Here is an 11798-nt window from a genome sequence, read left to right as displayed (position 1 = left end):
TTGTATATTTTGTTGTATGCTTTCATGCAAAACAATATTGTTATCACCATCTTTTTTTAGCAATTTGAACGAGTAATGAAACGCATGGGATTATGAGTATTCTTTACTATTGTTGATTAATTTACTGTATAATAATCATTTGAAAAATGATGTTGTATGAATTGATTGTTACAAATTTCTTGATGCAGTGCTAATTTAATTTGCCCAGGAACATGGATTACTTACTATGAATATTCAGTATTAAATATCAATAATAATTAATTTGTAAAAAATAAAATTCAAAAAATTACCTTTGTTTGAAGCTTTAATTTGATGTTGATGTAGATGATAGAAAGAATTGCAAAGATTGATGCAGAATGGCCGGAAGAAATTGTTTGATTAATACTGATGATGAAAAGAATCGGGGAAGGAATCTTAGATGGGGGACAGAAAATGATAAAGGTTAAAATAAAAAAAAAATTCTATTCCTGAGGACTCAGGAATAAGTTATTACCAGGCCTGGTAATAGCTATTACCTTATTTGAGGTAATAGGCTATTATTAGGAATATTAAGCCTAGTAATAGACATGGTTACCAAACAAAGGAATATGCCTATTACTGAGAATGCTATGCCATTCCCGGCCTATTTCGTGAACCAAACGGGCCGTTAATGCCTTGGCTAATTTGTCTTCCACACAACGTACATTCGATCAATTCTTTTCTACTTAAATCTGGCCAAAAGCCATACTTCCAACCGGGGTCTTTAGACTTAGCTTTTCTTTTAGGATCCATTGATGGATCATAAGTACTTTCGTCCTCCATAACCTGACAAATAAAAAATAAACAACATATATAAAACAGAAACACAGCCTCACAGCCACACTGCCAAGCATACCAATATGAAAAAAAAAAAACAAAAAAAAACAACATCTCACACACCCACACTGCCAAAGTGCAACTGCCAAACTACCACACATCCAAAGTATATGAAAATAATGAAACACAGCATATGAATATGAAGAAAAAAAATAAATAAATAAAACATGTGTCACACACCCACACTGCCACACTGTACACACACTGCCTTATATTTAAAATATATATTCAGTTATACACTTATACACACACGACTACAGAGCAAGAGACACAAGAGAAGAAAAGAAGAGAAAAAAAAAAGGAAGAAAGTTTACCTGTGAGGTCGCCTGAAGTTGCAGCAGGAGGAGGTCGCCGGTCCCTCAGTCGTCGCCGGTCAGTCAGTTTGAAGTCGCGAAAGAGACGTTGAAGTTGCTATTTGTGAAAGAGACGTTGAAGTTGCTATTTGTGAAAGAGACGTTGAAGTTGCTATTTGCGAAAGAGATGCGAAGCTGAGACTAGGTCTTACTCTTAGGGGTTTAATTTCAGCCCATCTCTTTGTTTTTTTTTTTTGTTTTAACATAAACCCGGTTCGACCCGGGTCGAAGCCGACATAGGCGTCTCAGGGCGTCGCCTCGACGATTAGGCGACGCCCAAGCTCGGCTCGCCAATTTTAGGCGAGGCGAGCGGACTAGGCGGGCGGCCTTGACCGCCCAGACGCCTAGGCGTCGCCTTAATAAGCTTGATATCAACCATCAATATACACACAAGAATGTAGACTAGGATTTTCCATTCTAGAGAGAGAAAGCTTAAACACTCATTAATGGAGCATTGAAGATTAGAATGGTTACCTCTTGGAGCTTGAGACATCTTGAGAGTAATTGATTTTTGGAACTTCAATAATGGAGGAAAAATAAGAAGAGTGGTGTACCTTACGTTGGAGAAAGGCTATCTTGCGTAGAGTGGGAGAAGAATGGGAGAAAAAGGGTTTAGGAGGGGTTTTATTTCCGCATTCCCCTGCTGCTCGGCCAACACACGTTGGACAGTGCATTGGAGTTTCTGGAAGTCTCCAAGGTAGCTCCAACGCGCGTTAGAGCTTTGCGTTGGAGTTTCTGGATTCTACCAACGCCACTCCAACGTGCATCGGAGTGGTGCGTTGAACCTTCTAGTTCTCTCTAATGCATCACCAACGTGCGTTAGAGATGCCCCTACTGTGCGTTGAAGTTTCTGACTCACTCCCATGCCACTTCAACGTGCGTGGGAGGGTTGTGTTGGTGGACTCCCCTCCTTCTTTCTTTTTGTGCTCTTTTCTTCGTTTCCTCTCCACTTTGCCCAGTTTTCCATGTCGTGTCCAACCATAGCTTCCATGGTACCAAACAAAGACAAAAACTATAGACACGTTCTACAATTGCAACTTTATTCAAACAAAGCAAACAACACAATCAAAAATATAGCTTGGGTTGCCTCCCAAGTAGCGCCACATTTACCGTAGTTGGCTAGACAGAATTGTTTCCTCTTTCACGATCCTTCAAAGCCATTGGTCTTAAAGCACTTAGGTATCCAAGATACTTTCTCAATCTCCTACCATGGTTTGATCTTGGCTTTCGCCTTGACCTTCTTTTTCACTGCACAAACATTCTCTTTTTGCACCTTTTGGCATCTCATTGAGTTCTTCATCATTTATCCACAAAGTCAACTTGCCCATGCTCACATCTATTAGAGCACGACAAGTAGCCAAAAAAGGTCTACCAAAAATTAAAGGTACATATATATCCTCTCCAACGTTGATGACCAAAAAGTCAACAGGTACAATGTTTTCACCTATTTTCACAAGCACAACCTCCGCTACCCCTCTTGGGTACCTTACGGTCCTGTCGGCTAATCGAACAATGAGTGGTGTAGGAGAAATATACGGGCAATCTTAGTTCGGGAACTTTGGACGCGTATTGTATTTTAAAAAAAAAAACAACTTTAAGCGTCCAAAGTTCAAGAAATTTGGACCCGTAAAGTTTTATTTTTTTAAAAAAATACAATAGGCGTCCAAAGTCTGAACTTTGGACACGTATTATAATTTTTATTTATTTATTCATACAATAGGGACCTGTTGGGCAGGTTCATATTTCCCCAATCAGACCAATGCTATGGTCTGTCAAGACTCATTTAAAGTTCTTGCCAACAAGATGAATCTCCATGTAACATAGAAATAAATCAAATAAACAATGATAAGGTAGTAAGCATAATGCAAATAGAAATAGTAAACAACTATCAAAATTACATTGCACAAAAGAAAGGTAAGTATCCAAAAAATATATAATTTCTTTACAATTTCTTAAGAAGAAAATAAATAAAGTTCACAGTTATAAAGTACATGGTTAAGCAAATTATTAACTCAGAATTGACCTGTACAAAACAAAATATAAGGATCGATCCATGGAAAGTCAACTAGTTTTATAATTTGTTAAGAAAATAAATATATCTCTATATGAGATTTTTTTTTTCTGGGGTACTTATATCTCACATATGATATTATTAAACAAAATATCAACTGCAAAGTAAACTGTATGTACAAAAGGTAAGGATCTAAGCAAAGTCAAAAAAAAAAAAAAAAAAAAAAAAAAAAAAAAAAACTTTACGATAGAGTACTTAATAACGATTAGAGAAAGTCTTTCATTCAGTTCACATAATAATAATACTATTCACAATAACAGAAAAATAAATAAATATATCTAAAAATGTAAATGTAAAACACAAATTCTTAAAATGTAACTTTATCCAGTCAATATTAACATTCAACTGAAGTACTGAACAATGCATTATGCAAACGGATATGACATGATTGATGTAACCTCATGTCATCAACTATAGAGGAATACATGGCACTTGTGGCTACTGACCAACACAATTAATTTTGAACCTTTACATTTATCGACCCATTTTGTCTTCCATCGACAAGTCATGCATAGACCACAGAAATGAGAAAGAGAAGTGAAGCATGTTTATGAGAAGAATTTTGGAATTTTAGAGTTCTTATATCAGCGGAGTTATGATCCATAAAATGCAAAAAAAAAAAAATAATAATAATAATAATAATAAAAAATGCCCTCCATAAAGCAAGTTAACAACAGAAAAGTATGACATTATGAATTACGACATTAGTAACTCTGGCATACCTTGCTAGATTCCATAAAACAGCTCTGAATGTAGTTTGTGTCATAAGAAAGAAGGGAATGAATTTCTTGACATTGAGGGTTCTTCCTATTTGGCAAATATGGCAGAAAACGCAGTTGCAGCACATTGGCAGCAACTAGAAAAATCCCAGTAGCAAGAACAATAGACAGCCATTTCAACAAAGAAAAGCTTCCCTGTAAACAAAAGAGGATAATCTTAAAACTTCATGGAAAATTTCTTACAAGAATATGTTAACCTTGACAAAGGTGGCTAACATGTTAAGTTGTTAAGAATCAAGATGTTTGAGAATCCTCTTCAGCTTGGCTTGGATAAACTCAGATCAAGTCTCTACTGCCAAGTTTAATAGGAGAAAGCCAAATTCAAAGACTCATTTACTGAACAAACCTAATATCTTGGAGAATCTCAAGTTACGGTTTAGTATTGTAGCTGTGAGCAGATATTTTCCATATTGACAAACATAACTGTTAATTATATATGTAATACTTTTTATGTTCATATGACCTTTTCTCCTCTCAACAAAAATAATACTCCGTAATAAATAAACCTCAAGAAACAAAAGACAAATAACCCACATAACCTACTAGCAATCTAGAATTACTCTTAGTGAGGTTCAAACCTATGAACAAGGGTTCTGGCCTCAAGGCCTTGAGGTTTATCTACAAAAACTATTAGTAATATAATCCACTCTAAAAGTTATGCTTGAAAGGTTATTTTAGTACTTGTATTATACATGCTCAGAGAGTTAATACTAGCTCAATAATCCACCAATTCAAAATTGAGTTCAAACACGAATCTAAGCTTAAGAAGCCAAACCATAACTGGCTAACTTATTAACTAACCAAACTCAAACAAATATCATTGTTGGGCTATTAAAAGAGCAGAATGTGACAACCCAAAATTTTATTTTATAAATTCGGTTTTAAGAAATTTTAAAATAGCCATTTTTTACTCTATAAAAATTTTTACGATAAAATCGGTGTTTGAATAAATTATTTTGAACCACTTTTAAATAAATTCAACACCGGAACTTATTTTAATTCAAAAATCCTAAATTTTTTGGTACATTGCGTATCAAGTTTTAGATTCAAAAGTCAATCTGAGTGAAACCGGGAGAAACCTAAACTAAGTGGTTGTCTAGAAGGTATTTTTGGGAAAATATATTTTTACCCCCAAACTATTTAAAAATCTCATTTCTAGACCTTGATCCACAATGCTTGGTGGACCCCAAACCTTTGCCTTTGTCTGATGATTTTAAAGAGCCAACAATTTACCCTTTTGCCCTCAACCAATCATTGGGTTGCAACCTAGGGTTTTGAACCTATATAAATAGATACCATTCTATTGCCTTCTTCTCCTAATTTCTCTATTGTGCCTCTTCACTCCAAAGCTTTAGAGATCAGATTGGTAGATGGGAGAAATCACAGTAAGTATTCCACCTTCATCCTCAACCATTCATTCCATTCATCTTTCCCTTAAGGTTTCATCTTCCTTTGCTTAAATCTCTGAAGTTCTCTCTCTAGGCTTGGTTTGAATGGTTGTATGATGAGTCTAGGAAGTGTCATCTGAGGAAGGAAAGGTAACCACACAAAGAAGAGGAAAAAGAAGCTGAGGTATAACCCCATGGACTCCCATCTTAAGTTTTGGCTCTGTGAAGCCATTGTTTCATAGGTAGAAATGAGTAGAAATGCTAGATTTTTGAAGTGTTTGAGCTATTAAGTGATCTATTACTTGTCTATGATGTTTTGTTGATGTTTTGGATGTGCTAGAATTGCCTGAGAATGTTTTGCAGATGGGAAGGAATCATCTGGTGCACAGGCAGTGTGCACCAGTAGATTCACCAGCCCCAGCCAATGACCCAACAAGGGGACTGTTGGCTAGAGTCGTGGCTAGCCGAGCCTAGGGAATGGCCATAGGAGAGGGCCATTGCCTAGAGCCGGCGAAATGGCGGTTCGAGGTGCGTGCCTAGCTGAGCGCCGCCCCAAGGTCCTTGAGTTGTTCCCTGTGCAGTGTTCGGGCCCTTGCGGCTCAGCTACGTGTCGTTTCGGACCAGGTGTCACGGGCCCTTGCGACTCGGTACCTCGGGGCCGTCTTGACGCACGTTTTGGCTTTGATTTCGTTGGATTTGGTTAAGTTTTGAGCTAGTTATGAATGTTTTTGTATAAGAAAATGTTGCAGAAGCATGTCCAATAAATGAGATGATGTGTTTATCAGACTTTGATCCTCTATATGTTGAGCATGATATTACTGACTTGTTAAATAGAAAAGCATGAGCCCTATGTGCTAAGTTTTGCTAGAAGAAGCATGACTAAAATGTCTAGTATGTTTATTTGAGTTGTCTGCCCTTGTTTTGAATCACCAAGATGTACTGAGCATGATTTCCTTGAGTATTGTTATACTATGAATGAGGTTACCTCGAGCATTTTGAGTTCCAATGGCATGTTAAATACTTGCTAAGTGTTAGTTGGGGAGATTTGTCAAGTTATGACTTACAAGCATGATTTATTGAATTATTGAGATTTCACAGTGATATATAGAATTGAAGTATGAGTGTACAGTAATCTTACATTTCGAGCATATCATGTTTTATAAGTGCATAAATAGCCAACGTGAGGCTAAGTATCATTTTCCAAAATTCATGAGCATGTGGTATGTCAATACCTTGTTGCATTGAGTAGTTGTTGAGATGTGACATGCATAAGTTTGGTGCATGAGAGATATACATATATTATCTATCTATATATGTGAGGTTTTGGAGGACCCGTTGGGACTATGTCCTTTCGGAGTAAAAGAGAAAGTAACGGATATTGCGATCTGACAGATTTATCATGTAACGCGGTGTATTCCTACGTTACGAGGTTGGAGATTGCCCGCCAGGCTTGGAATCCTGATTAAGGGGTGTGCACACTAAAAGTACGAAACCTGATTCCACAGAGAAAGCAAGCAAGAAAGAAAGATAAAGAACCAAAAGAGTGGTTCTGTAACAACCCAAAATTTCATTTTTATAAATCCGATATTAAGAAATCCCAAAATAGCTTTTTCACTCCATTAAAAATTTTTGCGATCAATCGGTGTTTAAATAAAATAATTTCGTCGCATTTTAAATTAATTCGGCACTGAAAAGTAGATTCTATTTGAAAATTTCTAAGTTTTCGGGTACTTCGCGTACCAAGATTTAAATCGAGAATTTTATCCGAGTGAGACCGGGAGAATTCAAAAAGGATTTTAAACAAGTGTTCATCCAAATAGCATTTCTAGCCTATTTGGAAAAAATTCACTTTCAACCCCAAAGTAATAAAAGATAGCATTTCTAGCATGTGGTTCATGTTGCATGGTGGACCACAAGAGATCCAAAAATCCCTTCCTAATTCATCTTTTAGATTGTGGAATTACCCCTTTGCCCTCAACCAATCGTTGTGAATCATCCTAGGGTTTTGAACCCTTATAAATAGAATAGTGTTGGCCTCATTTTTCTCCTGATCTCTTCCTTGGCTGCCAACACCATAGTAGTAAGCTTCTTCTCCATTCATTTCCTCCTTCTCTAAGTTTCTCTACATATCATCTCTTCTTAAGGTTTGAGACTTAGGCCTTGTGTGGTTGTTTGAGATGTTTAGGTGGTGAAAGAAGTAGAGATCCTTGAGTGAAGTGGGGCTGAAATCCAAGCAAGAAGAATAGACTACAAGAGGTATGACCCCATGGATTCCTCTTTAATTTTATCCTCTGTGAAGCCTTAGTTATGAGTATAAATGAGTAGAAACTATGTGTTTTTGATGTGTTCATGCTTAGAAGTGATTTAGTATTTGTTTGTGAGTTGTTGAGATTGTTTTGGACTTGTTTGGATGAGTTTTTGCAGGAGAAACATCATCTAGTGCACAACACAGTGTGCACCAGATCAGAAGGGCGGCCCTAGCCGCGGCCCATCAAGAGGGCCGCCGGCTAGAGCCATAGTGGCATGGGACTAGGGCACGGCCCTAGAGGAAGGCCGTTGCCTAGTCCCGGTGCTTTATTGGGGCTCATGGGGCGGACCATGAGGAGTCCCGCCCCAGGTCCCAGCTGAGTTTGTTCTGTGAAGGATTTTGTGCAGTGGCCGGGCCCTTGTGGCTCAGCTACGTATCGTTTCGGACCGAGTGTTACGGGCCTTTGTGGCTCCGCTTTCCGGGATCGTCTCGACACACGTTTTGGCTTTGACTTCGTTGAATTTGGATTAAAAATGAGTAAGATATGAAGGAATTTGTGAAGAATTGTTACACAGAGTGTATATTTATTAGTTCACTGTGTATGAGAAATACTTGACTATGTGTTATGATGATATTTTTGTGTTGAGTATCGAAGCATAATTCTTTGAGATTATGATTTATTATGAAAGCATGATTAAATTGTGTTATTTGATCAATGAGAATAGAAGCATATTTGTTGAGTAAAATGTATAGAAAGTGCAATGTTGCAAACCGAGCATGATGATATATTCTTGAATACTTCATGTTAGTTTATATATGGGTTAGAAGCATGTTATAGAGCATTTTGACATTTCACATGAGTCATATTTCAAAAATGCATAAGGGGCCAACGTGAGCCCAAGAATACTTTCAAAAACCATAAGCATGTGCTATATCATTCTTTGATGCATTGAGAAGTGGAAGAGTTGTTTGCATGCATGAGATTGATGTAGGAGAGATATATTTATGTATTATCTATATCGGTGAGGTTTTGGAGGATACCGTTTGGACTATGTTCCTCTCGGGAGATATTTTTATGGACATTGCGGTCCCAGTATATGTAACGCGGCATATTCCCACGTTACGAGGTTGGAAACTTCCCGCCTGACTTGGAATCCTGGTTAGGGGCGTGCACACTAATAGTTCGATACCTGATTCCACAGAGTTGAACCACGAGATTGGTTCTGTAGACGGTAGGAGATATTGGATTGGAATTATGCCGTTCCCGATGGGGTAATTCACACTTCTGTGAAACCCTAAGCCATCTACGAGTATAAGGGAAAGAAAGAGAGTCAACAGAGACTCAAGAAAGAGAGTCAACAAAGACTCAAGAAAGAGAGTCAATAAAGACTCGAGAGGAAGAAAGAGAGTCAAGAGAGACTCGAAAAAGTAACAAAGAGACCTCCACAGAAAGTACTCTAATTTATAAAAGAGTGTATGAGTATAATATTGCACTAGATTGCATATGAGTATGAGGATATTGTTGCACTAGATTACATAAGAGTATGATTATATTATTGCACTAGATTGCATATGAGTATGAGTATATTGTTGCACTAGATTGCATAAGAGTATGATCACATTGTTGCACTAGATTGCATATAAGTATGAGTATATTGTTGCACTAGATTGCATATAAGTATGAGTATATTGTTGCACTAGATTGCATAAGAGTATGATTATATAATTGCACGAGATTGCATATGAGTATGAATATATTATATTGCATTGGATTGCATAAGAAGTATGATCATAATATTATACGTGATTGCATGCGAATAGAGCATCGTAAGAGATTGTATAACGAGAAGTTTGACTTAAGATAGTCCTTTGAGCATAATTATCGTGTTGTACTAGAAGCTCTATTAGGAATAAAGTGTAATAGTTTTGAGGAGCCAAATTTGTATTTTTAGAACCCCCATATTTTATTTTGAGTCTAGTTGTCTATTAGCCTAAGTCCCAAGTCAAGCCACAAAGTCTACGAATTCTCAGAAAAATATACTTATCCAGAATGTTACTATTTGAGATTTATTTACCTTAGAAAATACTAAAGGATGAAGTGGTGAAGTGGATAAGGAACAAAGTTGCTAAAGTTAGAGGTCATGGGTTCAAGACTCAATCTTTACATTTTTGTGTAAGAGATAAGGAAGGGGACGACCAAGAGGCAGACTCGGATTAATTTACGAATTAATCTAAAATGCTACTAAAGCCATTCTGGGAATAAAGATTAAATCCAGAAATATTAACCAAAGAGTTAATATGGCGTAGTGGTACAAGCTTGGGAGATAGATTTGATTGGACTTGTGTTCAAATCCCATTGGAAGTATATATTTTAAAGATGACACTTGTTGAGTGCATGCTACAATGTGGACACATGTAAGGCTAAGTTGACTACAAGTTTGGAAGCTTGTGGACATGATAAGGAAGATGCACGTGAATTCTTCTACACATCTTCTTTCTCATTTAAATCTCTTGCTATGAATTTCATATCACTTCAGAAAAAGAAATGGACGAAGATATAATTTTTATTCAAGCAAGAATCAGCAGAAAATCTTTTGGAAGATTTCATCATTTTGAATCCGTCAAGATAAGGTAATTATTTTTCGGAGAAGATTCAGCTGATGAGCCGATATGTATGACTTTTTAAGATTTGTCAGGTGAGGATTTTCAAACTCACTGTAGAGAGCCCATCTCTTGCATTAAATCACCGCAATGCAAGTTGGCAATAATGTGTAGCTGATCAAGATGAACGATCAAGATCAACTGATGCTACAACGGTAATATAGCTTCTTCAGCTATATATACCAAGAAGACTTGAAGACATGGAGTAGAGAGCAGTAAAGAGAAGGCAAGGCAATACAAAGAAGCCAACAAAAGCAAAATTCGAAAATATCCATTTTGAGCTTACACGAGAGATTCTTCAAGTCATTAGAAGAGAAATTTGTTTTCTCTAAATCTTACCTCTACTGTGTGTAGAAAGAGGGTTGAGTGTAGCGTTGTGCAAGACACTACCCTGTTGAGTGTAGCTTTGTGCGAGACACTCGTGGGTCAAACAGTCTTTGACTTATACGAACAATTGGTATCAGAACGGTTGTCTATTTGAGTCAATTTTGACTGCTAGACAGATCTCGAAAAATCAAGATGATGAAAAGAGATATGGCTCTTGCCCAAAATTTATTATTTTCTCTCGAAAAATTTGATGATTGGAAAATTCGCATGCAGGTACATTTATCTGCACTACATGATGAGATGTGGGAAGTAATCACTAATGGTCCAATTGAAATCTTGCAAGTGAACACTGCTTCCGTACAAACAAGTGAAATTCCACAATATGTTCCAAAGCCCAAAGTGGAATGGACTCGTGAAGATAGAACACGAAATAACTTGGATAATATTGCCAAGGATATTTTGTTCAAATCTATCGATGACACGATATTTCCAAAGGTTCGAAAATGCCAATCAGCAAAAGAAGTTTGGGAGACACTCATCCAAATTGGTGAAGGAGACGAACAGGAAAAGGATAATAAACTCACCATAGCATTAAATAAATTTGAGGATTTCAAAATGCTAAGTGGCGAGAATATTACCGACATGGAAATAAGATTTGCCAAAATCTTGGGAGAAATTAATGATCTTGGAAAAAACATTAATCAAAAGGAAATCTCTCTCAAAATCCTACGTGGTTTACCGTCAAGTTGGGACATAAAAGTCACTGCCATGCGTGATCATAGAGATCTAAAGACTCTATCAACTGATAAGCTTTTTAGTGATCTAAAAGCCTATGAGTTTGAAATGAAGTCAAGGATGGAAGAAGAACACGGAGAAAAGAACAATGCACTAGTTGCCGAACAACCATCCACGGCAAGATCAGTAGACAATAGTGAATTATTAAATAACGAGAACTTTGCTTTGTTTCTCAGGAAATTCAAGAGGTTCATGAGGAAAAACAATCACAAAAGTTTTCCTAAAGCAAGCATGTCACGAAGGCATAAAAAGGAAACCATGGAGGACAATTCGAATTTATGCTACAACTGTAGAAAGCCTGAACACTTTATGGCCAAATGT

This window comes from Ipomoea nil, unplaced genomic scaffold (genome assembly GCF_001879475.1).
Source record: "Ipomoea nil cultivar Tokyo-kokei standard unplaced genomic scaffold, Asagao_1.1 scaffold1259, whole genome shotgun sequence".
NCBI lineage: Eukaryota > Viridiplantae > Streptophyta > Magnoliopsida > Solanales > Convolvulaceae > Ipomoea > Ipomoea nil.
The sequence above is the reverse complement of the archived record's forward strand: the minus strand, read 5'-3'. Positions refer to the sequence as shown.